The sequence below is a fragment of the Lates calcarifer genome, linkage group LG15 (assembly GCF_001640805.2).
Source record: "Lates calcarifer isolate ASB-BC8 linkage group LG15, TLL_Latcal_v3, whole genome shotgun sequence".
Classification (NCBI taxonomy): Eukaryota; Metazoa; Chordata; class Actinopteri; family Centropomidae; genus Lates; species Lates calcarifer.
Window position 1 is genome coordinate 25,419,309 of NC_066847.1, and position 12,194 is coordinate 25,431,502.

Here is a 12,194-nt window from a genome sequence, read left to right on the forward strand (position 1 = left end):
GGAAGCAGCACAACTGTGTGTTGCTCTAGAGATAGATGGATCAGTCTTTGAGTACAAGAGAAGAAAAAAAAAACATGAAAAAATGGAAATGTTTCAGGCATATCTCTGGACAACCCAACAAGAAAACTTTATAGGCTAATAGAATTATCTGTGCTATTCTCCATCTATTGTTTGATGTGAGAACTCATCAGTCATGCTGCCTTTATGCTATTACACACACACACACGCAAAAGGGGAGATAGAAGGGCTGTTGATGCAGCACCTCACACAGTGTAATTACATAAACAATGGTATGTGATATGTTATTAGGAGCGGAGAGGGGAGTTTGGGGAAGCGGGGTGGTTGGGGGGGTGGGGGGTTGACTCCTTTGAGGTCTTTGTAATTCCCTATTTGATAGTAAGGCTTACAGCAATTAAGATGTTTAATTTAAGGATTTAAGCACTAAGAATTCAGACAAGAGGAAAAAAAAAAATCATTCGGTGGTGGCTGAAGTTTGGGGTGGATCTGACTACATTTGAATGTTGATAATTCTCTTTCTCTCCCCCCCCTCCATCCCACACCATCACAGTCTCTCTCTCTCTCTCTCTCTCTCTCTCTTTCTTTTTCTCCCTCCACCGCCCCCAGTCCCTCTTGAAGTCTCCAAGGGACTGAGAGGATGTGAGGAGAGTTGATCGTTGCATTGCACTGATAAGCAAAAATGTTTCCAGAGCGTAAAAGAACTCTGTGGTGTGTGAGAGGGATAAACTATAATCTGCAACCACACACTGAACTTGACTGCTAATATTTGCATTGGAAATCAGACGGAAGTTATGCTAAGCTTTCCCCATTATAGCTCGGCGTACGTGTGAAAGGTCTTCCCCTCCTTCATTTGAATATGGCCTCTCATGCATTAGAAAAATACACATTTGGATGAGTGGAGGATGGGATGACAATTTATGAGGATGCATTTTTGAAATGATCCCCCCCCCCCCCCCCCCCCCCCTGCTCGCTCTTGCTTTTGCTCACTCTAGCGTCATATAATGTATATAAACCTATTTAAAAAGCCATGTGAAATGTTTTACTGGGACTAGCGTGACTGAATTTCTTATTTTTCTTCTAAGAAAATAAAATATTCTAATTCATTCTCACACTTATTATACTGTTAATATATAGCAATTTTTATCAGTTTGTGCATACACTTAATTTAAAAACCACAGTTTTCCCTTGAAATAAGTTTTTATTTATTTATTTTTTTAATGTGTAGCATAGTGAGATGAGCTGAGCTGAGCTTACGGATCAGATCACCGCATCTTAGAGCACCCAAATGGGAATTCAGAACCCCTTGTGTTGCTTTTATTTTCTTAAATTACTGTTTTATTTTATCTTTCATTTCCGTCTTAACTTTCACATTTCCCTGATCTGCTTTTTTCATGTTATTATTAAGCAGTAACTTTTTTTTTCTCCCAAGACCCACCACAGGAAATGTGTTCATTTGATCAACCCAGTGTTGTGCAGGATTGATAAGATTAGCAATCAAAAGCATTAGTGATTCAAAGCGTTACAATTAATGTTCTCATTATTAAAAAAATCAGTGAATTAAAGGGGGTGTTTCTAGAGAGGAAATCACACTGCCGCCGTCATGCATATCTGTTAACATGAAGAACCACACAGCAGAGGTTGAAGCTGAAGGGGAATACTTCAGTGTAAAAACCCTGTGATATGTTGACTATTTTGTCAATGATATAAACCATTTTCGTCTTTAAGTTATTCAACCCGATAACTATTCCCATTTTTTTCCAGTCAACCACTTTGATTTTAGGTGTAAGGGACACTCAACACCTGCATTTAACAACTGTTTATAACAGGACACCAAACGGTCATTGTGGTTTTTGTCATTGTGTTAGACTTAGTGTCTTTGGACCACACAGGCAGCTTCCTATATGCTATAGTAATTTTCTCACTGACTTACTTTATAATCATTGTTTTCAGTCCTCTGCCCACAGGATGTCTGTAATGACTCGATGTATATTGAGTGTAATTATACACTTTGGCCACCTTTCATGGTTGAATAGGAAATATAGGGCAACACCTTCATCAGAAACATTGCTGTATTTAAGCTCACTTCTGTCAGACTCAGAAATTGCACAGTATAGTACAGTACACAAGTACAGTAATTTAATTTTGTTAAGTTACATTGTGAAAATTAATTTTAATCTTCAAGCCAAGATCAACTAAGGAGTTACATCTTTGGACAAGGACTTTTAGAATGTATTCACCTTTTTTCTTGAATAAATGTTAAAAAATACCAATGAAATGGTACAACTGCTCACATGCGTCCATATACTCATGTGATTAAACACTAGGGCATCACATATACAGTTGAGTTGACAGGCATTTAGCGCATTTCCACATGACTAGACATTAAGAGGAATAGCATCTGAACAGCCCTTGCATGGAGCTGGGCTTTGAAAAGTGATTATAAAATATTTTTTATAATGTAATGTCATTTAGAATCACATTGGGAGAAAAAAAAACTGTGTGAAATTGTGCAGATAATCAGCTAAATCTCTCAACATGAAAAGATAATTGCTCCAGAAATTAGCTGTACCTGAGGTCCATTTGTTTGGTCATGGCTAGTTTCGTATATGGCAATGATCGGATATTAGCGCTAATTAGAGCTGGGTCAGAGTTCTTGAAGGTCGGACATTAATGTGTAGGATCATTGAAATGCTAATTATAAACAGATTAGAAAGTTACGGTGCTTTATGGGGGGCTATTTGGTAATTTAAGCACTGGTTTTGTGTAGTAAAGGATTATCCACGAGCAGAGGAAATTAAGCTTTTTTTCTGTTCCATTCTTTATTGATTTATTTTCTTTTTTGAATTTCATTTACTTGTTTTGGAATTTTTTAAACAAATATTTTCAGGCACCGAATATACCCAAAGGCTGACATGGGGGAAAAATAAAAACTAAATGATGAGCAAAAAACAACAAACAAAAATCATGTTTTCTTTCCATTGTTATCTGCATCTTGAAATGCCTTACTGACCTGATTTTGGGTGTTGGTGGTGTTGTTTCTTGTAATAGCAACACTGGTATTACTCAACTGTCACCAACCAACAGTGGCCCCTCCAACTCAATTCTCTCTCTCTCTTTCCCTCTCACCTGGCCTCTCCCTCAGCTCTCTAGCTCTCCTTATCAGTAAAGGAACTTCCCACTTAGGGCTAACTGAAAACCGTTTATTTACTGCTTCACCCAAAGCCTTGCTTTTACAGCTGAGGAAACCACACTCTGTCTGTGTTCCTTTGTCTAGCGCATATTTCCACACACAGCCACACACACGCACAATGGAAAGACACATACAGTATGCTGTTGGCTCCTTTTCAATCCTCTGAGGTCACTTGTCTAAACAGCTTCTGACCTCAATTTGAATAGAATCATCATCAAACACAGAGTGAGTGATCAGCAACTTGGAAGACTTTTTATTTAATTTCTATTGCCTTGGTGTCAAAGGTATGTTTTTGCTATCACTACATAGCCAACGTTAGCATTAACAGCAGTATCAAACTTCATTCCTTTACTTACCAAGAACTGTTTCCAGTGGTGGAAAGCAACACCAATGTCAACTCTTGTTTTGCTTCCTGCAGTTTCCTTCTACTTAAGTTAGCATGCTAAGCGGTTAGCCCTGGCCTGTTCCATCCCTTCATACCATTTTGCAATAGTGAGTCACTGTAGCATCAAGTCTGCCATAAGTCCAACATGAGAGGGTGAAGATGTAGGGCTGTCCACAGGGCATATTCCAACCTTTTGTCTTGTAAATGCAATGATTGCCGTCAACTTATATATAGCACCTAAAACTTACATATAGCACCTTTAATATTAACTGTGTTTGTGACACAGTACAGAAGACATACCACAATGCCGCAATGGATAAAAAATGTATTCATCTTAGACAAAAGCAAATTACAAAATTGATCTAAGTGGACATACTGTAAGTTTGCCCTGTACTTGATAAACTGTGAAAATCATTGGAATTTCCATCTGTGTGCTTTGTGCCAACATAAATACAGAACTCGCTGTCTAACTTCAAAATGAAAAAAACAAACAAAAAACATATAAATCCACATATTGCCTAAAGAATGTTTTAAGTTTTATTCTCAAAACTATCATTCTTGATTGTTACAATGGTTGGTGGTTATAGTGGTGTGAAAATCAGTGCAGTTAAACCAGAGATAGCATCTTCTTATTTCACAAGTCTTCTTCCCTGTCAAAACCTGATGCTCGCATTACCCAAAATTCGACTCCACTGCCAATAGTTCAGTTAGAGATTATGGTGTGTAATGCTAGTGGCAGTGGCAGTCGAGCTGCTAGCCTCAAGCGCAGAGGAGGAGTGGGCTACAGAGGTCTGGTAAGCTCACTATTTCTTTCCATTTTTTTTTTTTTTCATTTTTAAACATGTAGTCTTTAGCCACAACCCACATTGCCTCAAGTGACATTGCTTGAGCAATTTATCAGACTTTGACAAAAGGTTTTATAAAACTTTTCCACATACTGTATGTAGTAGTATTCCCCGCATCCTGTAAATAGACTTTGATGTGTAAAATTGGTTCCCCTTAAAATGGTCTTTCCTGTTGGCGTACCAATACAGATACTTATTCTCCCTTGCAAAACTTGACAAGTGAAAAGCAAAACTAACCAGACAAATTCAAAATGTCAAGGAATGGCTTTACAGTGAATCCAGTGTCAGGTCAATGCCCCCCACCCCACCTCAATCCACCCCCCCTTCTTCTCCTTGCCAGCCAAGTGATTTCTTACTGGTGCGACAACAAAGCCCTGTGAATTGGCCCCAGACACCATCTTTTCTTCTGCACCCTCCCTTTCTCCCATCATATTCTCCCCTCCTGCACCGTCTCTCTCTCTCTGATATCTGGTAACGGAGAGGCAAGAAGTCTTAAGGGGCTTGGGCTGACTCAGCAGATCAGAAGAGAGAAAAGCACTGCTGGTAGCTGGGAGGCTGTCTGTGTATCTGTGTGTGTATCCATGTGGTTTGGGTGTGTGTGTGTGTCTGTGTTGTGTGGTGGTAGGGTGGCAGGATGTCTTTTTTTTTTGTACTCGTCTATGTGCTTGTAGCCAGGAGGTTTGAACCATGCTGCCTCCCTCCTTCTCGATGAAATTGTCATCAGAACATGAAAGCGTCAAAACATCAAACGGGACCTTTAATTGTGCTTGTGAGAGTGCATGTGTGTATGTGTATGCGTGTGTCTGGAGAGGTGGTGTTTGGTATCATGTGCACATACTTGTCTGCAGGCCTGTGATTGTTGGTGTATGTATCCTCAGGGCTGGATGAAACTGTGTTCTTCTACAAGTAACTATACATATTTTGTACATGTGATAAGTTGTTTAGGTGTGTGTCTTAGTGTAAGAACAGCTGTTATTTATTAATTCCTAATAAGTCATTTGTCACAAAATATACGACGTTAGATGAATCCAACAAACTGTTGATGCTTAAGTAGTAAAGCAGTAGCAAGAGAGGTATGGAATATAGTATGAAATACAATGAAAGAAAGACAGAGGTGATACATGGTACGTCAGTTTTGTCATTATACTGTTTATAGCATAAAGTCATAGTCACATTGGTATTAAAACATTTCCTTTAAAAGAGAGAGATCTGGTGACAAGTTTGCAACCATTTGTCTCTTCCTCTGTCTGTCAGTCTTTGGCGACTCGTCTGCGTTTCTGGCTGCTTGTCTTCTTCAATCCCTCTCTCTGCCTATCATTTGGTCCTTCTGTCCCTCCATCCCTCTGCCTATTCATCCATTTGTCTGCCCGTCTGTCTGCGACAAAGACAGACAAGCCTGTGCATCTCTGAGACCCCCCCCACACATACACACATGCACACACACTCCCCTCACCCCTCACAGACACACACACACAACCAACCACCCACCCACCCACTAGTTCTGCCGAGGCGAGATTAAACAACAAAGTGGCTCGATTAATCCATTTGAAGTGATGTGGCATTAGGGCTTGGAAGGAGATGGGCTAACAAACACACAGCGCCGCAGCTGTGTGGGCTGCAGATAGAGAGAGGGGGGAGTGAAATTAATTGACCTCCACGGTAGCAATTAAAAACAAAGAGGGGAGAAAACAAAACAAAACATGGGCTTGTGCCTGTGAAACAACATGCTACTGCTTGGATGAAGAGATGGGAAGAGAAATGGGGAATGAGTCTGAAGTGTCTTGATTGGCTGAGTGGGGGAGGAAGTGGTTGCATTTATGGACATCGTCGTCTGATATCTGGTATACATATATACACTTTCCCGTGTACACGTGTGCAAATGATTAATACACACTACTCTGTGTTTTGAGTTTTTTGACACCCACAGAATCACATTTCAATCACTTCAGGCTTTCACCAGACTGACTTGAACAAGGGATTACCAAGAACACTTGCTGAAAATGTTTGAACAGACAGGGATTTGAACTTGTCTTTGTAATAATGACACAACTTTACATTACTATCAATGAATAGCAGCTTCCACACCAGGAAAATGTGTCAACGCCATACCTTGTTCATACCTTCACATCTCTGCAGGCTTTTAAGAATCCAAGTTGAAAAGTGCTCTTTGACTGCATTGTCTGCATCTCTTCAGACCTTTTCACTCCTCTGACTGAGCATTCAAATTGAAATACACAAGGCCTCCCACATATCCAGCTTGTTGTTTCTTGTGTAAATGATGTTGTGTGTTCAAGCATTCGTTTATTCTTAATCCTTACTTTATCCTCCCTGATATAAACCCAGTGATTTTTTGGCAGCAGGGCCAGCAGCACAGCAGAGGCATGCCAGTGGCAGAGGCTGCCTTTGATCCTCCATCTCAACCACACACCTGAGTGATGATGGCTCCGCTTGTAGCCTTATCCCTCTGTACTCCAAGTCTTTCATTACGCATCCCTCCCATGAATGCTGTCATTGATGGGCAGTGGAGACACCCATGTTTAATGTGCTTATAGGTGTTTAGAGGAGATCATTTCAGGAGCTGATGTTTTGTCTTGCAAAGTTGAGCAGTGATGGGGGCTCTAGGGGGTTTTCAAACTCTTTAATAGCTTCTGTTTGGTAAACAAGCATCCTGTTTGCAGAGTACATATGAATATATACAATTATTATTTTAGTTCTGCCCTATGTGTCTCGTTTCTTTACATAGCCACCTGAATTTACACTGAACCTCTACATTATCTGTCTGACTGTCTGGATTTTTCACAAATTGATAGTAACTGTACATAATGTAGTAACAACAGATAAATATAGTCACTACCTTTGTTAAAAGTTTGAATTATCCTGATGACTGCAGTGAACTTGAAACCAGTCATTCAGCCTGTATACATAATGTATAGGTCAACATGTTGCATCATTAGTTAAACAAATATCTTAAAGCTGCACTACTGAATATTTTAATATTATATTAATATTAACAATGGGTCAAATGAGTACATGTAACATGAAAGGCATCACTCACAGTGGCAAACCCACGGAGAACTGTCACAAAATTCTGTAGTTCTTTTGAGCATTGTACTGTCTTAATGTTTTGGTTTTAAGACCCACAACTTTAATGTTTTGGTTCACTCTCATCTCTCTAATCAATCGTGTTTCCAGCGCCAGCAGCCAGCTGCTTTCAGGAAAAACACTCTGATAAACCTGCTGTACACAATCTGTCCAGCACAAAACAACAGACAGACAGAGTGAGGTATTGGTGGAGACCAAAACAGAAGGTTAAAGGAGAGGTGTCCAGAAACATGACTGTAAATCAATGTTCCTCTGTGTCTGTTGGATGTGTAAATATTTGTTTATATCCAACTTTATAAGCTGGTTATATGTAAATAACATGTCAATCTTAAACCCAAGGCTAAAACAATGATGCCATAGCATCATCAAAACAGTTAGCTGGCTGACTATACACTTCAGTAGCTGATAACAAATGTTGAAAATTAAGAGGTTCACAATGGCAGAGGCACAAAGAATATTTTTACATGAAATCAATAGAACAGCTCAATATGTGTAAAAACTACAGATGTTAGCCTTGAACAGAATAAAATTCTGAAATTTGAGGGACACCCTTTGCTCCCATACTTGACAACAAGATTTAGAGTAATAGTTATACTTATTTGATGCTGAAGTAGGGGACCAGTCAAGTTAATACTCTGGTTTGTTTATAGTCCCACTGCTGAGAAAGCCATACACCAATGCTCTCTTTATATTAACTGAGCTACAACCCTAAAAACATGGCTTAAACATCACATAACATACTTTAAGAAAGTAAAAATTGCAAAACCAATCCACTGTTCATGAGCCAGCAATGAGGTGCTTTCAAATAAACTGATAGTAAACTGAATTGTTGGTGTTCCTTTACAGTACAAGTACAAAGTTTTAATATCATAGTTTGCCAGGAAAGTTCTCGTTTTGACATAAAAACCAGAGCAACATCTGGGTTTTATTCATATTCTTAATACAGTTAAGCTAGCCTTATATTACATCCCTTGACTTCTCAGCTGACTCAAATGAGAAATATGTACTGAGCGTTCGCTTCTGTTTCCTCCCATTTAAGATTATGTCATTTTGATATACGCACAGTGAAATATGGAAAATATCAGCTCTCTCCACTAACAATTTAAACATATCTCATTTCTTATGGCTCCTAATCCATCTCTATTGGAGCATCAGGTTATTGTATTACAGACATGTGTCTTTAGTCTACCCTCTGCTGAGAGGGGGAAATTGGATTTATGATGGACAAAATACTGCAGGGAATTAAGTGTTCACCAGAAACTTGTATAGATTTGTTCACTTGTTACTTCATGTCACACAGTGAGTGTTTCATCAAATACCGTGTGGTGTCTAAGGAGTACCACGTTTCTGTGGTACTTGTGTTTTTGAAACATATTTTTAAGTGGTCAGACAAGAGTTTAACAATGTGAAGAAAAGGCCCCAGGATAAACTGAATATACTGCCTTCCAACATCTATAGGTGTATAACTTTGCCACAGTAAAATGCAAAAAAGCAGTTTTGCAAGAGTGCATAAACAGCTAATAAAAAGTACATTTTCTTCGATTAGATTACAGTCATATTGGAAATTGGATTAAAGTATAAAGAGGAAAAATTCAGTATGGGTTTATGAGCTGGGATTGGCTAACATTAACCAGATGGACAGAAAATAAAGAAAAATGGCTAAGAGCTGCAGAGAGCTGTTGAGGGTTAACAATGGTTGTTCATTCTCAGTGGGATTTGCATTTTAATTTTATTCAATGTTAATAACAAATGTAATGTTGAATAAACCTTTAAAGTGTAAAACAAACCTCTTCTTTTTAAATGTATTTATTTAACCTTCAGCCTCAACTCTCAAAACACATACGTTTGTACACTGATGTACAAGGAGGAGTCATACACTGTATGAAATACATGACCATCACATCTGGATTCTATCAGACTACGTCAACTTGCATCATCGTTCATTTAACTGTTAGCATTTTTTTTTCTTTTTCAGTCTTAATTCTGAAAGTATTTCAGCAGGACACATTTTATATCTACATCACATTTATTATCTGTCGCCACGGGTTTTACTCTGCATAGTTCCTGCTTTGTGAAACAAGACCCTTTAGCTTTCATCTAAACTGGTACTTCTGTTACCAAATAGCAAATGGTGTGTGTAAGCATTTATTATTTCAACACTTAATAACAGACAACCCTAATAGGTCCCTGGTGAATGCTGTGTCTGTGTGTGTGCATGTGTGCAAGTGGGTGGGTGGGGATATGGAATGGATAACTGACAACAGTAAAAGAGGGGAAAAAAATGAAAAGGGGTTAATTTGGTTTGGCTCAGGTGAGGTAATTATTCCTTTCCCCCACTTCACTGCACACCAATAATGATTATTAACAAGCTTAAAGTACTTGAGGAGCACTGGGAGCTGGTGGCTAACAACACAAGGCCCAGGAAAGGAGGGAGGGAAGGAGGGATGGATGGCAGGATGGAGGGAGAGAATAGGGAGGATGGGAAATCATTATGCTAATGAGGCTGGCCTTAATCACACAGTGCCCATGATAATCTGCAGGGAGGAGCCCAGGTTACTTGGGTCACTGGTTTGTTCCACAGCAGGCACTCTCTTTTTTTGTTTTCTCTTTCACTCTTCTTCTATTGTGCAATTTTCTCACTTATTCTCTCTTCCCTCTCTGCTTGCCTGTATGTTTTGGACTGGGGGTCATGGGTGTGTATGCTGCATGTACACTCTGGCATTGACCCACAGCGTGCATGTATTTAAAATTGTGGATAATGACAGTTTAGCCATTTAGTTGCAGGATCACAGCTCACATATATTATTTGCCATGAACCTGTTTTACCACAGGTATTGTTCGACCAACATGTTTTTAAAAAAGCTATGTGTGATAGTATAGAGTCAAAATATAAGAAGGGCAGGAAAAGAAACAAAATATTCTCTTAGGGAGCAAAAATGTAATGTTCAGACTGGTTTGTCTAGAGGCCAATGAACGGCTTTAAGTATCTTGAGTAACACTTAAACATAGTTATCTTAAACTAACATAGTCTTGTGTGGTAGAATACTTACAGGAAGTATTTGAGAATAATTGTAATGCACATAACCTGCACAAGGGTTTGTGTAGTCCCCCCAAATTTTTACCCCTCGGTGAGCAGATGCTCTAATCAATTAAAATGAGTAAACAGTGCAGCAATGGCAGCATGACCCCTCACTGGCTTCCCATCCATGAACCATAGCCATTCTTGGAGCTTCCAGTCATGTCAGATGCACTGCACAAAGAAAGTGAATTTATGCAGTGGTGGGGCATTTTGGAATTCAAATTTTCATTCACCAAACTATCCCAAGAAAAAAAATGATAATAATATATTTACACTGCCTTTTACCTGAATTGTGCTTCATTTGTGGCTCATTTGTTCCATCAAAGTTGCATTCCCCCAATGGTTTCTGTGTTCAAGACTATAGAGCAACTTTTTTTTTTAATTTTAACTTTTGTAATTTAAGACTTTGTATGTGGAAAAAAATGATAATAATCCCAAATTTTGTAGGAACACAAAAACCATAAGCTTAGCAACACAGGTTTTCAAATCTCTGAATAGAATCCCACATTTCCAGACGGCACCAGCAGATCCTATGGTTCACCTAATCTGCCTCCATGTGCTTCCTCTCTCATTCTCTTCCTCTCTCTCTCTCTTGTTCCCTTTCTCTCACTGGGCTGGTATTTCTTGGACATCTGTTCTTGGCAAGCACAGCAGCAGCACTAGTACTGCACCCGCTCCCTGGAGGACAAGGAGGGATGTAGGCATGGAGGTTAGAAGGAAAGGGAGGGAGGGGAGGAAAGACAGAGGGAGAACAGAAAACAAGAGAGTGAAAAGAGAAAGAGGAAGACGGGGAGAAAAAAAAAACTAAGCAGCAGTGAAAACAGTGAAAGGCAGCAATATGGAAGTGGTGAAGCAGGTTTTGAGTGAGTCTTTTAGCAGTAATTGGGAGAAGGGGGACCACCACTGGGGACCAGCCCTCTGGGTCACACAACAGCACTGAGCAGGCTGTCAGGGCCCAGCACAGGAGTTACAAGGATTGGGATGATTGAGATTAGTGCATGTTTCCAGAGAAAATGTTTCTGGTGGAAAGGTGGAGAGGAAATGGACATTTAAAGCATGTGACACTCAGCTCTTCACTGAGACTAGTATAAGTTACAACACACTGAACTGTTAAAACAGCTGTGTCTTGCAATATTTGATACATTTACCTAATTTCAGAAAGTAGATGAACACCTTTGAGACAATGTACTTAATAAATAATAATTTATCAGGATTTAATAAAACAGTCTCAGTTTGGTTGTTATAACCAGGCTGGAGGAGGAGGCTGCTAATTCTGTTATTTTTCTTGTGTTTTGTACTTCTAGCACATTTTTGGTCAAACAAAATCATTTCCTTCACACTTTCCTTAGGAGCAATCTGAAGCTCAGTTAAACAGTCAACAGTCAAGAATGTTGGACTGTGGAAGGTTCAAAGTAACATTTTAAACAATTACAGATGGCAGTTTGCAGAGAGAGACAGAGAGAGGGAGGGAGGCCGAAAGACGGACTGAGAGGTTGTCGAATTGTCTGGACATATAATTGACAGGGAAATCAGCAAAGGGAGGGAGACAGAGTGAGCCGTATCTTGACAGGCTTC